Genomic DNA, 19445 nt, shown 5'->3' with positions numbered 1-19445 from the left:
AAATTTTCAAATGAGTGACAGAAAAACAAAAATAAAAGATTTAAAAAAAAAACAAAAAATTAAAATTAAAAAGAAAATAAAAGCAAAATTGATTTAGTCAAGCAAACGTAACATACTTAAAGTTAAGGCCCATACACGTACATATATTAAAATAAACCATTATTTAAACATCAATTTATTACTGAATAGGCAATGGAACCGAGACCCAACATGATGAAAATGAGAAACCAAAATCGAATTATTTAATATACATACATTAATTAGCTGAATAGAATGTCATGGCTGGACGGTGGATGGGTACATCGGTGGATAGAGTACGTGCTATATACATATGCATATACATATATATGCAAAGGTGTGTGAGCATAGGCATATGTATATATCACATACATATCTGTGTAACGACGACAGTTTTTAGTCAATAATATTAATAATAATAATAATAATAATATGAATATGAATATGAATATGAATAGTGGCAGCAGGAAGAGAAATCGAATTAATGGCAAATCGAAAAACAATAAAAACAATGGCATTCAAAGCATATATGAAGCCCCTATATTGAAGATATAAACGTGAATTTTTAGCAGTGTAAGTAATACAATTATATGACAGGCAAACATACCAACACAAACACAAACAGAAACAGAAACAGAAAAACACACTCATACGCAACATAAGCCACAACAGAAAAGTTATAAGGCATACAGTTACATAAACGAGCGCTAGATGTCGCTAATACACAAGCGAGCGCTAGATGTCGCCTAAACTAAAATACAGAAAACTGATTCAAAAACCAGCATAAAGGCATACATCATATTCAGGATTACATATTCATGAATATACATACATATATATATATTTATTTATATATATAATATTATTATACTTCAAATGGAAGGCAAACGCTAAGATCCAATAGAAAAATTAAATTCTAAGCATACATGAGACAACGCATACATCAAGCAAACAATGATAACATAGCGAACATTAATTACTTGTAAATAACTCACACACACACAAACACATGGACACACACACATACACATTCTCACACGCGCACACACAAGGAAACACTCATAACATATACAATACTATTTTACATTTGGTTAATTAAACTTGCTAAAACGAATAACAAAAAAACAAAAACAAAAAAAACAAAAAAATTATTGCATCGCATTACATACGACAAGTAAATGGCAAAAGATTAAAGAGAAACAAAATAAATAAAGATGGTAACGAAAGCAAAGCAAGAAGTTAAAATCATATGCATCAAAGTTAAGTAAAAGTAAAAGTAAAAGTAAACGTAAAAGTAAAAGTAAAAGATTAGTACACACACACAAAGGCAATTAAGTGGAGGAGGCAGGAATGCATTAATAGGCACGAATGAAGGAGTTGCATTGAATCATTGGCGTCAATCAGTCTGGCTTGATTGACGGCGCCTATTGATAAGATGACGACGAGCGATGGCGCATAAAGAGAATTAAATAAATTACCAAGTAATATTATACAAATATTATTATATATAAATTATTATAATTATAAATTACTATTAAAGAAAAACCAAACAAGACAGAAAAAAATAATAATAAATAAAAAAGAAAAACAAATACAAAATCCAGCAACAAAACAGATAATGAAACACACTATTATAATGCGAAACAAAGAAAATAAAAACGAAACGAATTGACAACGTTGTATGATTTTGATCAGAAAGTAATAAAAACAATTTTCGATTTGTTACGAAATATACAAAATGCACCTGTCTTTCTATTTCGATTGGATTGGGCTCGAAACAGGAAATGAATACATGCAGAGTGGAGAAGCAATTGATTTGCCTTGTGTTAGGTAGTGGCGCCATCTATGTGTTGTTTTTCGGCAACTGCAGTAATGAGCCGCAAGCAGTTTATATAGAATAAGGATTACAGGCAGAATGGGCTTCGTCAATTTCAAACCAACTGCTTGGTAAAGTGCAAAGCAGTGCGTGTTGCATGTGTACGAGTATGTAGGTGTGTGAGCCAGGCAAAGAATGCACAAGCAGTTCAAAAGGAACTCGAGTAGTATAAACTATGCAAGCAGAACTTGTATACTTCCGGAAAGCAGTCCGCAGTCAAGTGCTAGGCGATGTATAAAATCCATTTAATATTTCACTTAATTTAATTCAATTCAAATGAGTGCAGATGTATCGTCAAAGACTCCAATGATAACGTGGCATTCTACTCTCATTTATCCAAACAAAAATCGAGCATTTAATGCAACACATTATGTGCTCTGTAATTTTGCTTAACAAGCAGGACGAACTGCACGTTATCTGCGGCAAATAAAGAAACCTGCATACTTTTGGGCGTCCGAAGCTGTTACTTATTTCTTTTCTTATGCAATTTTTCACAGAAGTTGGGTATGATCTGAGCTTAGCTTGAAGATTTATTAAATTTTATAGAAGCACAATATTGGCCGACTATAAGTATAAGATATGAATTACACATATTTTAGCCTGGCCTCAGATTTAATTGGAGCTCGACCATATTTTCAAAATTTTGAGCAAAAGTAATTAAATGAAGTCGAAGATATCCGAAGCTATTTTGGTATACCAATTTCTCAAGAGAAGAGCATCATCAAGAAGCCTTATACTGCCAAGTTTATGAATTGCATGAAAGACAGATGACATTCCGGCATATAGTCGCTATTAAAACTGTAGAATAAAAAGCAGTATAATATAATTATACGTACTTTAGTGCTGCACATGTCAATTGAAAATCTTTGGCAAAATCTCTATTTATTTATTTTTTTTCAGTCACTTCTTAAGCATGTAATCTACTCTCTCAACGTTTGCCCTCTCATCCTGTTGGCTAGCACAAATGTTGAGTAATATGCGATAGCCATCAAGAATGTTGTGTAATAGCCTTTGCGTATTTCGTTTCCATTCATAGGTTCCGTAATTTTGTTGTAAAAATACAAATACGGCCATGGGCTAATCCCTCGAGCTGATACTTCCTCTTCGATGCGACGCCTCGCTGATGAGAATCGGCCCGGGTTATCGGGCACGCAAATCGCGCAATTGGTGTAATGAAAACTCAGTTCCAAGATTGAAAGATATACGTCCATGAGTTTTTCATGCGACATAATTAGGGCTGATTGAATTGGCTGCCTGTCAAGGACTGTTGCTCAGCCATTCCCGCACGCTCCGCACATATCGAGTGTCAAAAAAACAGCAAACTTACCGCCGATCAGGTATACTCTACTCTGCCCAAACAGATGACAATTAGCGTCAGCTCAGTTTGTTTTAAGCGGAAACGCATCTCTGTGAAAAAATGGTCGTCAAACGTTGATACGAAAGCACCTTTGTTTGCCCCATTTGCTTGCTTATCGCTGATTTTGCGTTCCTGTTTATTTTGGCAGCTATTCAATGCAATTTGCAAAAAGCAAAAAAAAAAAAATTCCATTAGACAGTTGCAACTGTCATAGCCATTCATTAGCCACTCAGACCACTCTAAAGTTTGATTATTGCAAAGCTAAACTTTTTTCACCATCCGATGATTTAACGGATGTCTGATGATAGAGCCCTGATAGCTGGACAATGCTCCAAAGCCATCCCCAATTAAAGTTTGTGGCAGTGCGATGCGAAAGCTAAAGCTTGAAGCATAACACTGCACAACAAAATTGCAACAATTGTCTGATGAACGGTATTTATAGCTTCATGTTAACAAAATTGCGGTCGCTGATGCCAAAAATGCGCTCCACAAAAATAAAATTAGTGTCTACTTAAAGTGTATACAAATTAAAGATGAACAGTGAGTACTTTACAGTGAGTACTAAATTTTATATTGAGAAACAACCTTTCCGATGAGCTATATATCAATATATTTAACATAACAAACAAAAGTTATACATAAACTGGAAAAAAATTAAAAATAAGAAAAAGCCGAATATTTTTAAACTGGAACTGATACAAAAAAACAAAAATAATAATAATAATAATAATAAAAATATAAAAAAAAATAAACACACAACAAAAAAACATACAGTTACAAATTTTTATTGCATTAGAAATAGTAATAATATTATGCCTAGCTTAATTATTGCAATTTTGTTGTTTGCAGAGCGAATCGAAAACCATTTGAGTCACACTTGAATGTGTTTATAAATTTATGCTTAATATCCTTATAAACTAATTGATTTACTTAAGAATATGTTGAGCATTTAAGTAAATGTATCTATATTTTTATTTATTTTTTATTACGACTCAAGACTTTTTCTGACAATATTGACAGTGAATTGTGTGGTGTCATAGGTAGAGTGAAAGTGTGAGCTGCAACATCAGAGGCATTAAAAGCTAACTCATTCCACTCCAATTGAATGCTAAGCCAATAAGACAATAATAGAGCCTATATGGAGATACGGCTGCTCCATAGAACATCGTAGAGCAGAGGACCTTGTATAATCAGACAAATCAGTGGATTTCAGCCAGCTAGGAATGCTAGAAAGACAACTCAAATACATAACTCAACTGAATGATATACATTTAAATAAATTAAAATTTCGAATTCAAAGTTATTTTAATTAGTTAAACTTAACTATTTAAAAATAATGTTCATATATTTTTACTATGATTTATATTTATTTTTGGCTAAAATATAAATAAATATACTAAATTTAATATTTTGTAGCAATTATAATGCTATAACAATCACTGACCTCTACATCTCTCTCTCACTCTCACACACTCTTTCTCTTTTTCACGCTCAAATATGTTTGTCTATTGTATGAATATAAATATTCCAAAGCCAGGTGATACGCCATAAATTAAGGTCGAGATTAAAGTTAATCAACATTCGTCAAGGATTTACTTATCTGCCTGACAGTTAAGACTCAGATTGGCTGTCGATCATGGAATATTAATGCTTTGACCAATGACCAATTAAATTCTAGTAAGTCTATATATAGAACCTACAGGATCTAGGCCAGTCCCTGTGTGCATTAATCACATATCCTGCATATCTAAGCCAAGCACAACAGAAAATGAAAATAAAATCGATTATAAATTTAAATGCTCACAACTAAAAATCCCATTTTCGAGCCTTGATTAAAATGCAAGTAAGAGCAAAACCCCGCAGCATTGACAAAAAAAGGTGCAATTAGGAAACCATCAAAGAGTTGACCCCTCGTAATCCTGGCTAAATGGCACGGCTCTGCACATTTTCTAAACGTCAACGGCGGGTTTTCTATTTGAATATTTTACGAGTGTGAGAGTTTTTAATAACGCGCCACGTACAAAAGCGCGAAATGCTCGCATTTAAATCCATATTCGAAGCGAAATTCGAAATTGGGCATCAAGCACAGCGGCGCGAAGTTGTATTGTTATTTATTTTCTATGTTTGCTTTTGATTTATATATTTATTTATTTATTATTACATTTGACTGATTGCCAAGCCTCGCGAGCTAACTGCCTCGCCTCTCGCCTCTCCCCCCACCCTTAATACGAGCTCATGTATTATGAATAAGTTTATTGTCGTGCGCTATGTCTATATATTTAGTGGGAGCCCAACAGCAGCGCGTGGGAGGGGGAGGGGGAGGGGGGAAAGCGAGCAGAGGAGCAAAGTGTGCGACAGCAGCAAAAGCTCGTCAAAAATTAAAAAGTGCGTGTGGATTTCGGCTCAGTGTTCTGTGTTGTTGCCAAATCATATTACCGCATTTGTTATGCAGCCGGCAGCCGGGGCTTTTGCTACTCTCTGAAATCCCATTTATGTCGGTGCCCAAAAATGTTGCGAGTGACAGCACGTGGAACAACTTATGCATTCATATATAACAGATTTATTTAACCATATATATGTATTATATATGCATATATATACATATATGTGTGTGTATGTGTATATAATACTTGGCCCAAATTGAGCTAAGGCAGCTGAGCCCATTTGGAGGCGGCTTGCTCTAAGAGCGGAGCTTCAAGGATATGTAAGAGGTAAGGCTAAAATCGTCTACTTAAGTGAAATATATATTGTTTGTAGACTTATGTTTTATATCAGTGGGAGTCAATGTGCATTTTTTTTAAGATTATATATATATATATATATATATATATATATATATTTTTTTTTTTTTTTTTTTCAGTATTTCAGTTTGAGCTAAAGCAGAAATGTCTGAAAATAATGCAAAAAAAAAAAAAAAAAAAAAAAAAAACATAATCAAATTGTCTTATGAGTGAATCGAGTATCTCTGGACAACAAGAACAGCAACAATAAGAATATCTTAGCTACTAGCCTTTATTATATGAGACACGAATTTAATTTGCTTTCAGTTATAGATATTAATCGCATTCTTCATCATTCCAGGCTGCAGATAAATAATCAACATGCTCTACAGGCGCAAGCAACGAGCAGGATGTCTAGACATCAATGGCTGGCACATCCTTTAATGTCACGGACATCGAGGGAGAACAAAATATGATTCAGAATCCAAGCGGTGGCCAACATACCAAGAGCAACTAAATGGTTAACCAAAGATTTTGGCCAAATATTTAGGTACTGCAATCCCGAGTTCTATTTGAGCAGGAACTTCAAGAGAGCTCAGCCCGTCCTCCTGATGATCTGCTGGACCGGATCTGCATCTACAGTCTGTCAACTATTAAAACTTGAACTAACCTGTACTCTGTAGGGTATTCTGCATTCTGTGCGCGTTCTTTCGTTGCTCTACAATTAATTAAGACCCTACTGCTGTCCTGCCTAAGCTGTGCTGCAAATACTTTATTATATATGTTTGTATGTAATATAAGTAAGTTGACAATAAACTTGGAATAGTATTTAACTATTTGTAGTACTTATTCCTAGCTTGTCAGCTTCCTCGAGATCTACACCTTTTGTAAGCAGAGTGTTGGATGTTTAGTTTAGTTTCTTTACTTATTCTATATATTAGTGAGTGACATAATTTATACTTGCAAAGAGATTACGTATATTTCGCTGCATTTTTCTATGTTGCCACACGCTCGCTAGTTCTCCCACTCACCCACTCGGACTTCCAAGGTCGTTGCTCGTAGATCGAATAGAGAGAAACTAATAGCTGCTCGTGTGTGCTCAGATCTGAGAAGTTGAATTCTAGAAAGACTCTTCTTGCATATGTATATAGCATATACATGCACATATACATATACAGATACAAGTCTGCACATTGTGCGCATAATAATGAACTGAACTTTAGCTGCTATTGCTCAAGAGTCTACTAAAAGCCATTCGGCAGCTCAGCCAAAATAATACTTCTTTTGAGAGTATTCTCTTTTTATTAAACAAATATAAATACCTCTCGTATTGCAATTGCATCGGATTGCAGCTGACTTCTCGGAGTCCTATAAGATTCAATGTAGAACAAAACTTCATGAGCAAAGTCTGAAATCTTCATAGAGGTTCATAAATGAAATAAATAAATAAAAATAATCACAATTGGTTAATGCTAAATTTTGTTCATACGATTTTAGTATAATTCATGATTAATCTTGAGCTAACCAGCCGCTCAATTATATTATTCCACGCCTTTTCTTATCATTCGAAATTTCGCTGTGGGCGTGTACTATGTGAGTGGCTGCATCTCGGCGATCAATGGCCCGAGTGCAGCTGGGAGCATAATGAAGGCGAGATGACGATGTTGCCAGGCTGCTGGGCACAGTTCTGGCCATTAGTAAAATCAACAGCAGTTCGCAGAGACACACACACAAACACACACACACACACACATGCACACATTCAAAACTAACAGCAATAAAAAGGGCAAATGCTGGCCTGAATTTCATTTAACCTTTCTCGCACTCAGTTTCTGTCACTGGCTCTGTCTCTGTCTCTGTCTCTGTCTCTCTTCATCATGTCGCCCGTTTCTTGTGCAAGCCCCCGGCCCGGCCCACCCCGTCCCCTGAACATGGTGCCTGTCATTCAGTGTGACTGTGTTGTAGCTATTGTCAACGACGTGGAAAATGTTACGCTACAATTTAATTGAAAGGATAATCAGGCGCACAGCGGCAGCGCGTTATGCGAGGAGCGCACTCATTCAAAGGGGCAAGCACACAAAAACGCCGTGCAATGAATGTGTGTCTCACTCACTCTCTGTGTGTGTGTGTGTGTGTGTGAGTTGCAAATAGAAATAAAAAGCAAACGCAGACGCAGACGCGCGGACACAACGGTGGCAACATCGGCTTTTGTTGTTCCCGTCAAGTGTCCTTTTTGATGACGACGGCAATGGCTTGGCTTCTGCTTCGGCTTCGGCTTTGGCTTTGGCTTGGGTCTTTGGCTTTGGTCTTTGGCTTTGGCTATGGCCATTCGGGGTTGCTTTGGTAGACCTCGCTTGTGGCCGGGTATGTGAGCCCACAACGTGGCCAGCTTTGCTTCCGTTGCGTCGCTGCGATCCTCGGCCTGGGCCGGGCCTTGCCGCGGCTGGGGGAGCGCCCGCGGCGCAGGGCGTGTGAAGAGCACAGGAGGCGGCAGAGCGTTCGACGGACGGTGTCGCCAACAAAAGGGGTCGCCAGTGCGCAGGACGACGGCGACTTCACCGTCGATTGGCAAATGAAACTAAATAAAATTAAATGCGTTGCACAAGTTGCAAATTCATGCACAATCAAAAGGATTCACGCTGCGCTCACGTTCTCTCGCTCTCCCGCTCTCCCTCTCTCTTTCTCTCGCTCGCTCTAAGTCTCTAGCTCAGCACAAAGGCAGCAGCAGCAGCAGCAGGCGGCAAGAAATCAAAATAAAAAATGTAATTTTAATCGAATTCATTCGCCCCTTTGATGCATGCGAATAGTTTCTGATTCACATTCGTCACTCACACTCGAACATTTTGTATTTCGCATTGAAGTGCCCAGCCCTTTGCCTTCGGCTAACCTTATTAAGAGTCGCCCGCTGTCCTCTATCGCGCTCGCTGGGCAACTTCACTCTAGCCCTTTGCTCTCTGATTTGTGTTGTGCCAACAATCGCAGATGCGCAGCATGTTCCACCACACCTCACCCCACCTCACCCCACTCCACTCACCGAGGCATCTGCATTACGCGAAATTTTTCTGCGAGCAATGCAATTGACTTTTCCGGCCCTCAACTGCGGCAATCTGAGGCACTGACAAATCTCAACTGAGCCCAACTGTCTTCACCAAGTAATTACTTAATAAACCCAACTACTTACTACTACTATTACTATTTGATTAGTACCATTGTACAACTACTATTTTATTACTATTATTACTATTTCCAAGGGCAATAGGGCAAAATAGAGTAAATAGTCAATAACTATAATATTTTACATTTTTGACTTCGTTTTCGCTTTTAAAGATTTTTATTTTACAAATTATTTTGAATGATATTATATAGTCAAATTAAATGCAGAGAAATGTGTCTCAATAATATCATGACATTGCCAATGTTTTCTGTATGAATGAACAGATAAATAAATATATAAAATACATATATACAAAATATATTAATAAAAAAAAATTTAAAAAATAATGATAATAATGAAATAAAAAAAATATTAATATTAATAAATAAACATACAAAAAAAAATAAGAAAAAAATATTTTTAATATATATTAATACGCATAATCAATTCTTAATTGAAGCTGAGGTAAAATTAAATATATTACAATAACATTTTAGCATAGCTAAAAATTTATCGAATAATTAATAACGATTCATTAAGAAATTGAATGTTACAGTATATATTTTAGTTATTTAGTTGATTTTAACAAATCTTTAAAATGATTGGAATAATTTTTAGCTTAAATGAAAATAAATAATAGTTTTTGAAAATATAAGCTGAAAGTTTTTAATGTAAATAAATAGCATAAAATAATACCAATAAAAAAACCTATAACAAACAATAGTAATACGAAATAATTATATGTAGTGAATAAAATAAACCGAAAAAGATTGGAAATCAAGCAAAAATTAAAATTATTTGTTCAAATTTAGTGGAACAAAATTTGAGTTAAATCAGATAAATACTGATAAACATATAAATATTAGCTATAAATATTTAAATTAAAATAAAATTAATTAAAAATATATACATATTAATTAAAAATATTAAAATTCTAGTTAAATTATTTACAAACAATATTTATATAAAATAATAATAATAAACAGAATAAGCTTAAAAAGCTTAGAAATTAAATTTAAGAAATAAGGCTATAAATCAATTTTTTAAAGTAAGTTGAACAAAATTGAGCTGTACTAAAATAAGAATTTTGTATTGCTTTCAAATATTATTAAATTGAAAATAAAGATACATTTAAATAACATATATGATTAACAACTTTTCAACTTTAAAATCGATTCCACTTAGAGAAAACGAGTATTGATTGCAGCCTGGGCTCAGAAACTTTCATGCACTTCCATTAAATTGAAGTCCTAGATTACAATTCGGTTCACAGTATTGCTGCGTGATGTTTCTAATGATTCTGCGAATTTCATTGGTCAAGAGTCTGCCAAATATAAATCACAGACAAAGGCTAAGCCTTATCAATCTACATAGTAGAATGATGAAGTAATAATGAACAACAGCCGAAGGCAAATTGAAAAATCTCAAATTCACACATATTTATGCATTAGTCCAGAAGATATGGAATAGCAACACTATCGGCCGGATTTCGACAGCTCTAAATAGGATAAGCTGCGAGATCTGGACTCGAACTTGGCGCCGCCTGACAGCTGCTCGGAAACTGATTTATGTAGCGACCCGTGGATGCAACCGAACAGCAGTTGGCCGACATGCCGGGCAATTAATGGGAAGCACAATTGAGTTGTTTGTTGCCAGGACATACGAGACGAGAACAAGTGCGCAGGCAACAGCAACAGCAACAGCAACAGCAACGGCGACGGCGACGGCGCCTCGTGGCGAGATCTGAATAAGGGGTCAGTGCACAGGATACTGCGGCAGGAGCGGGAGGAGCTGCCACTCAATGCCTTCAATTTTGCGAGAATCCCGTCTGCTGTTTGTCAGCCCATTAGTTACTTAATCAATGCGCTACGTTTTTAACCAGAAGTCTCAAGGGATCTAGGCCGAGTAGCTGGTGTCGAAAGGACGTTCCATGTTTTGACACAAGGCGGCAACAACAACAACAACAACAACTGTAAGCGGACACTAAGCAACTGTTGTTGTTGTTGTTTTAGCTGCTGTTGATATTCTTATGTAATGTAATTGGAACTCCATTTGCTCAGACTCGAGTGTTTTATTGTTGTTGTTGCTGTTGTTGTTGTGTTTCCTGGGTGCCGTTTTTAACACGCCTTCCTCAAATGTCGAAATGTCGCCTATCGTCTACCTGATCTCAGCCTGCACCATTTGTAATGAGGCAGTTGCGTGAATGCGATTTCGCTGATTAGGCAGAAGGCAGCGCCAGCTGTGGCAACTCAGCATCTTGCTCGAGTCCGAGTCCGACTCCGACTCTGCGCCTGTGCCTGAGCTAAGGGTGCCTACTGTCCAGTGTCCAGTGCTAATCAGCTGCTGCTCGCATCTAACATAAGCCAGCTCCATGTCGCACAGCATGAGGCGGAAAGGGTCACCCCAAAAAGCGCTGACCGCTTGACCGCTGGGTGCGCGCATTATTGGCTCGCCCCGACTGGCCATGCTCTACCGCGGAAGTGACCAAAAGACGCAGGCGCAACGGATTAGCCGTGGCTCTCTCGGCCAGCCGCATGCAACCACGCAGCGAGTCGGCAGTCAGGAGTCAGCAGTCGGCAGTCAGCAGTCGGAGCAGGGGGCGGGGCAGTTGCGCTGCCATTGTCCGCTCACGAGCGTTTGGGCTGGCATGAAAATGAAGCTGTTGCCGGCGACAGTGCGCGAGCAAACAATGCCCCATTTACGCTGCACGATCCACTAGAAGAACTTGATTTCCCATTATTATTATTGTTATGGCCCGTAATTGCCGACCTGAGACCAGGCATTAGTGCCCCGGCACGCAGCCATTCCCCTGGCTGCATCCGCAACCGCATTGAGAACAAAGTTTTTTTTTTTTCTCTCTGTTTCTCATTTTGTTGTTTTGTTTTGTTTTTTTTCGCTTGGAAACTTTATTGAGGCGCTGGCATGCAAATCACACAGAGAGAGACAGCGCAAAGTAACCAAAGCCAATGCACAGACACACACACACACACACACACACACACACACACATATGCACACATAGGGTACGCTTTGGCTGCGGGATTAAGCGACACAAAGTGGACGCACTTTGCCGGAAACAGATTGGACAAATGAGACACTCGAGGCGCAGACACCTCGCCGAAAGATACCCACTGCCCAGCTAGCAGCCAGCAGGGAATGCTCCTTTTGAGCGACCAACAAATAACGCACAAAATTAAATGGAAAAGGAAACAAAAAGTGGCTGACAGCCCGTGACAGGGCAAGGATTTCGGTTCCTTGTTAGAGTCGAGTCGCTGAGTCGCTCAGTCTGGCATTCGTTGCAGTTGGGCAACTGCAACTGCGACAGCTTCGTCTTTGCCTTGATTTCGGTAAATTTGATCACATTATCACGAGGCGACGCACAATGGCCGTGGAGTAGGCCCGAGCACCCTCGGCCCATTCTGCCTGACCGTGAAAATTGCAATTTTGCGCCAGATAATTTCAATCTGTGACAATATTCGCACCGTCTGCAATGTTGCACACAGGCCAATTAGCCAGGACAACAGCCATAGAGAGAGAGATAAAGAGAGAGAATGGGAGAGTGAGAGCGAGGCCTTCAATTGATTCGTTGCGCCATCATCGACCAGAAGCAGGAGCCGAAGCCGATCGACCGCAATCATTTGGCCACAGCGGGTACTCGTCGACTAGCTGTGGCTGCGGCTCGGAACGGATTGGCCAGGGCATTCACTGGCTCGATCTAGCCCAGCTCCATGTGATGAGCGTGGCCAATGCGGCCATTTGTGGACACAGCGCACAGCGGCGGACAATTGGACCTTCGGGGCCGATGTCATCGGCACAATTTGCAGCGTGCCGATCTCTGCTGCGACTGCCATGGGCAACGATCGTAATGATGCGGCTGATGTATTCATTTAGCCGTGGACAGCCCCGTCGGCAGTGCCGTCGTCATCATTATCGGCATCTGAAGTGCTAAGTGGCCGCGTGTGACCAATTTGCCGGGCACAGCTGCTCAATAATGGGCTGAGCCAGAGCGAGCCACCGAGCCACCGAGCCACTGCCAATTGTTTCGCGCCACACACTAAATGTGCCAATGAGCCATGGGTGGTGACTGCGCTGCAGTTGCGTAATCACAGCTGATCGATGTCCCTATTCACTTTAATTATGCTGCAAATGTGAGTCGTGATTGAATACGTCGCGATTGCATATTTACAATGGCCAACGACTGCAAGGCCGCTAAACTGTTTTATATATTCCTATTCACAAAATGAAGAGTGAGTATATTGAGTTACGGCAATGTCTTCTTGCTTTCCGTTAGATACATATTTAAACAGCTGCTGGGTATTCTCGCCTGATTTATCCGATACGTAAATTGGAAGATAATACATTTGATATAATTAAATAATAATATTGTATATAATATTATTGAATATTTACAAGATTTGACAGACTGCAAAACTGATGTAGACTACATCATGTAGTTCATCCAGGCCTACTGGGGGCTTGACAAATGAGACGCTCGAGCTTTTAGAGCTGACAGCATTTATATTCTGATTGAGTATTATGCAGTCGATACGACTCGATTGCATAATACTCAATCAGAATATGATATAGCATTTTTGATCATGATTTAAGCAATTTCTCGCAATTAATTTTTGAGAGCTTCAATTTTATTCAGCCAAAATCGGTCTCAGATTTATGCAAGTATTTAGTCATGAATCTTGGTACTGCAATGCAAATTTTAAGTGCTTCATTTAATATATAAGAGGATTTACAAAAGTTGTTCATGCAGTAACTGACGCTAGCTTAGATGGCTAGCTGAGATGGTCAGTCAAGTCGTCCATTTGACTGCTTACCGGCTGCTCCCCTTACGTCATCTTTCTAGGATTACCTCTCAGCTTGGGAACGCCTTAATCTTCAAGGTGGGCGTCTAGTTGATCATACTCATTTGTTTTCCACAGGACACAACCTTTTACCAAGGCCACTACTATCGTTAGCCCACTCCAATGCCAACATGGGAGCTGTATCCAAAAGTATGACGTTATCAACCTATATATATGATATATGTAGTGATCTGTGATTTGGATTACTTCTCACACAGCTCACTTGGCAGCTTCATTTCTATTTAATTTCTTTTTTATATAAAGCTATGCCTATCGTATAAGGCAGCTGGCAGGTCGATGATAGCTTGATATATAAACTAATTCAAAGTAAATTTGCAATTGGTAAAAGGGTGAGCCGAATACTGATAATAGACAAATATAGGCGATTGTTTGAATCTGGCGAATATTTATTGAGGCATTAAATCATTTACAAAGTCTAGCCAAAGGTTTTTTTAGGCAAAATTAAATTGTCGCGAAAAAAAAAATAATAATAAATATATTCGACAAATTATCCTCAACAATATAGAGAGGCAAAGAATGGCAAAGAGTAGAAGTTTCATGATGAGCAGCAGAATATGTTTATGTATGAAATATTGTATATATATCTCTGTGTAGATTGAATGGGAACGCAAACTTAGGAAATCTTTTAAGAAGAGCTATTCTCAGCTGCTCCACCGAGTAGGCAGCTAATATATATTATATAAGTAGATATGTAAAGTACTATAGAGTTCGTCTCTAATACAACACAAAACTGATTCCATTCCAACTTCCCCAGACTTACTCAAGAGAATTAGAACTGATGACTTGGATCAACTATGCATAGACTATGATGATTGGTTGCCTCTTCGACTGAACTATGATTGCTTCAGAGTTGGTGGAAGCTTTTCAGCCTTACAGCAGTCACAAGTTGCACTATTATTACTATATATTATGAAAGCTAAAGACAAATTAAGAAATCCTAAACTATTCATGCTGATTAAGATTCCACTGCCGACTGAAAGCCATTTGCATAGCTAGAGAAATTTCGCTGTGCACTCATTTGACCTTAGCACTTGCTACTGATTGACCTAAGACTTAATCATAGACAAGTTGTTGTAAATTCGGTTCGCTTTGGCCACAGCGCAGATGACTGTGTGGCTTCGATAGTGGCCGAAAGGAAATGAAATGGCCGGAAGCTAAATCAAGCCAATTCAGTCAGTCAGTCCACTGGCGAAAATTCTATCAAAACTAAATTGAACAAAAGTCAATGCCCAAAAATTGTATGCCGGCCACGTAACACAACTAAATACAAATATGTGCTCTCATTGTTGTCCTCCTTCGAGTTCGAGTTCGAGTTCGAGTCGATGTTGCTGTTGTTGTTGCTGTTGTTGTTGTTGTTGTTGCTGTTGTTGTTGTTGGCACCCTTACCGAATAATTCAAATAAAATTTACACCTTTGACCGTTTGGTTTTGGTCGTCGCCATATAAATACGTCGATAGACTTTTGGTTGCCTTGCTGACCGAGGGACGACAAACGGAAATCCTTTTTCAATTTTATTTTATAGCAGAATGCGCACACACATGAATACACACACGCACACACACACACACACACACAGGAGTCTCAGAAACACAGCTGCTGCAAGTTATTGCAAAAATATAAATTGAGTTGCCGGCCACTGAAGTTGATTATGGTCTACGCTTCACCGAATCTGAGCCAACAAATTTTCTCAATTCGGTTAAAAAATCAACACCACTGCATAGAGACAGAGTGAGAGAGGGAGAGAGAGAGAGAGAGAGGGGGGGAATGCTCCAGCAATGCCACTTCAAAATAGCGCCCTCATTTGGCTCTAGTTTGGGTCTGCTTCAGGGCAACAAAAAAGAAAACCACGTTGGGTACCTTGCCTAGGCCATACTTCGCACTGAGATACCCTGTAGCTCATGAAATATGCCACGAATATGGAGGGTATCTGAGGGAAGCGAACATTCATTTGTTCAGTTTCATAAGACTATGACTGCAAAATCAAGTATCTCTAAAGGAATCCCTGCTTTACCAAGAATCTCTTCATTTCGACGAATATAACCCTTATGAAACATTTACCAATTTGAAGAATCGAATACAAATAATCTCTCTTGCGAGGAGTCTCTTTTCTTATGCCAATATTCTCCTTACGACGAACTTTCGCCTTTAGAAGACTTTCCCTTTCTGAGGAATATATTCGTTACAAGATCTTTTCCCAAAAATAGGAAATATAGCATCCCAAGTTTAAAGGGAATTAAATGAAGGGAATATAAAAGCACTCGCTACTTTCGAAGAATCACCTTTATTAGAAGAATATTCTCCTTTCGAATAACTAACATTTAATAGACAACAACTGCAATCCTTTAAGAATTTCCTATTTATGAAAACTCTCCTTCATACAAAGTCTCAGAAATCTGCTCTATTAAATGAATTTTCTAGAGATCTATTCATTTTGAGATGAATATTCTGTTTTCGAAGAGTCCTTGGCTAAGGAAGAATCTCCTCGTTTCAACTGCTCCTTCTCCTTTTCAAGAATCCCCCCCTTTGGATACACAACAGCATACCCCGTTTGGCTATCAAATTTCCAATGGGTGTAGCCTATAAACAGTCGCTGGCAATTTGAGGGCTGGCCAATATATATTGGACAACTGAACTAAGCATATATAGACGCATGTGTGAGCTTCTCCATATATGTATATGTATACACATACATATATATACACACATATACATATATGCTTGGGACTAAGCCCTGCGGCTCACTTATCAGCGTGCATTAAAACAAAGTGGGTATTGATGTAGAGTCCGGGTGCGCACCAAAAAAAACAAAAACAAAAACCTTCCCCCCACCCACTCGCCGGGCACGTTGACTCAATTTACACAAAAGGCAAGAAAGAAAACGGATTTTCACAGCAACGAATTGCAATTGCTCTAAAGAACTTTATAGCTTTGGAAAATATTGTTGACAATGTGTGTCAAAATATTTTTTATAAATGCAAAAATTCACTCTTATTATTAATAAATATAAATATAATATAATATAAGTAAAGCTGGCCCGGCCAAACTAGCTGATGAAGTGAGCTTCAAGTGGCATCCAGTCGAGGCTGAGTGACCGCCTGGGTTAGAGCATGCGTGGCAGCAATTCTAAAGGGTCTTCTCCTTCTTTGCGGATCAAACGGACAGAAGCCGCTTTCACTTATCAAAGTGGCCGGGGTCCAAATTATTTACGCCTTAAGCTCCAAAGCCGATTTGTCCACCCACAGGGTCGCTGCGATTATGCGCCACTTTCCCATGCCCGGTGGCTCACATATGATTTGGAGATATGCAAAACATTCGAGTTCCCAATAATGTGGGACAGCGGTCGCAGCTCCGACAAGATTCCCCGAGGAATTCCCCTGTTGACGGAAGTGTCGGCGGCACTTAAGCCAATGCTGGCGCCGGAATTCAGGCGAAAGGATCCAGCCAGGCAGTCGGCCAGCCAGCCAGCATCCTCTGCTCGGCCTGCCCCTGCAGTGTCAGCTTGCAGCTGATAGGCAATGGCAGGGCGAGGGGCAAGTGCCGGGAGGGACAAGTGTCAAAAGTGTTTACGCAACCAGAGCCGTCATGTCCATGTCGTTTGTCTTACTTATTAATTGTATTTCGATAATAATTTCATGCTCGTTAACGATTCCCTGTGCACGTGTGTGTGTGTGTGTGAATGTTTGTGTGTGTGTGTGTGTGTCCGGAACCGTATTAGTTACACGACCCGCTCTCCCAGCCGTTAAATAGTCGCTAATTAGACGCACATGTGTAACACAAAACCGCATTTAAGCGTTACTCTAGCAGCCCCGGCCGAAAGGACCTGGACGAGAGCGTGACGGCAAGTGCGAGTGTGAAGAAGGGCAAGGGCCAGGGCAGGGGCAGGGGCAGGGGCCTGGCCTGGTACGTTGTATCTGATCCGCCACCGACGCGTCATTCGACGAGTTCCGGCGAAGCACTAAAACTGTCCCAATTGTAACGAAATTATACACTTGAACTTCTTAACTTTGCCCCAGGGTCGCGCACCCAATAACTGTGAGCGTGTGCATGTGTGCGTGTGTGTGTGTGCGTGTGTGCGTGTGAGTGGTTTGTGGTGTTTGCTGCCTGTTTATGAGTGTGTGCGTGTGTGCAAGTGTTTGGTGTCTTTGCTGTCTGCACTTTGCCGGGTTGCAGCTGGGGTGCAGCCGGGGTGCTCGGGTCACGTGCATAAACATTTTGATGCGCTTACAAGGTATTTTGATAAATATTTTGTATATCAATAGCACTACCTGTAAGCCGCTTAGACTAAATATGCGCTGTGATTATATTTAGTTGATATCTTTATTTACTCAAATGTAAAAAATGATGCAACATTAATATAAACTGATATAAAATTTAGTCTAGCTCATAAACTGAGCTACTGGCTGCTAAGGCCTGCGGCTTCGGTGTTCCCTGAGAAATGGTGTTGATTTATTTAGCGACTTAATTAAATTATTACTAATTAATAAGATTCAGCTTAGATCACAAGAATGGTGCTGAAAATAAAATTTAAAATAAATAAATAATTTAATAAAATACTAATGTATTAATTAAATAATGAAGTAGTTACATTTAAAAAAAATCATTAAATAACTAAGTTATTATTTTATTTTATATATTTATATTTTATATATTTATATGGGACACTTTATTTTTAAATCAATTTACTGCATACAAGAGTGTTGTGTTTAACATTTTATTTTTTTATTTAAGAGTACAGGACACATTGTCCTTTTCTACTTAAATATAATTTTATACATTCAAAAATTGTGCTTTTTACAATTAATTATTGTTTACATTTGCATCTCCAGACTGTAATTAAATATTTATTTAAAGCTTATATATAAATACATACTATAGGTTTATTTAAATTTATTTTTATACCCTGAACCCATTGAAAATGGGAAATCAGGGTATAATGGTTTTGTTAAAAGTATGTAACAGGCAGAAGGAGGCGTGGCAGACCCCACAAAGTATATATATTCTTGATCAGGGCGACGAGCTAAGTCGATTTGGCCCTGTCCGTCTGTCTTTCCGTCCGTCCGTCCGTATGTATGAACGCGTCGATTTCAGAAGATATAAGAGCTAGAGACTTGAAATTTTTTTCCTAGGTCCGTGTATATCACGCGCATATCAAGTTTTTCTTTATATATCGATAACTACTCCCGATATTTTATTATCGATCAAAAACCTTATCGAAAGCTAGTTATTCAATTATATCTCCTACACCTTTAGAGCTAGAGCTTGCAAATTTTAAATGTAGACTTATATGTATTTTATATAATTTCGATTTTTGTTGTAATTTACCCCCCACCCCCTATATCCACCCCCTCACCCTCACCTTTGTAAAAGGCGTATTTCAAGTACTAGAGACATGTGCTTTGGAATGTACATACATTTTCACCATATAATTACGCCCTGAAACTTT

Source organism: Drosophila mojavensis, unplaced genomic scaffold (genome assembly GCF_018153725.1).
Source record: "Drosophila mojavensis isolate 15081-1352.22 unplaced genomic scaffold, ASM1815372v1 contig_136, whole genome shotgun sequence".
NCBI lineage: Eukaryota > Metazoa > Arthropoda > Insecta > Diptera > Drosophilidae > Drosophila > Drosophila mojavensis.
This window is presented reverse-complemented; position numbering follows the sequence as displayed.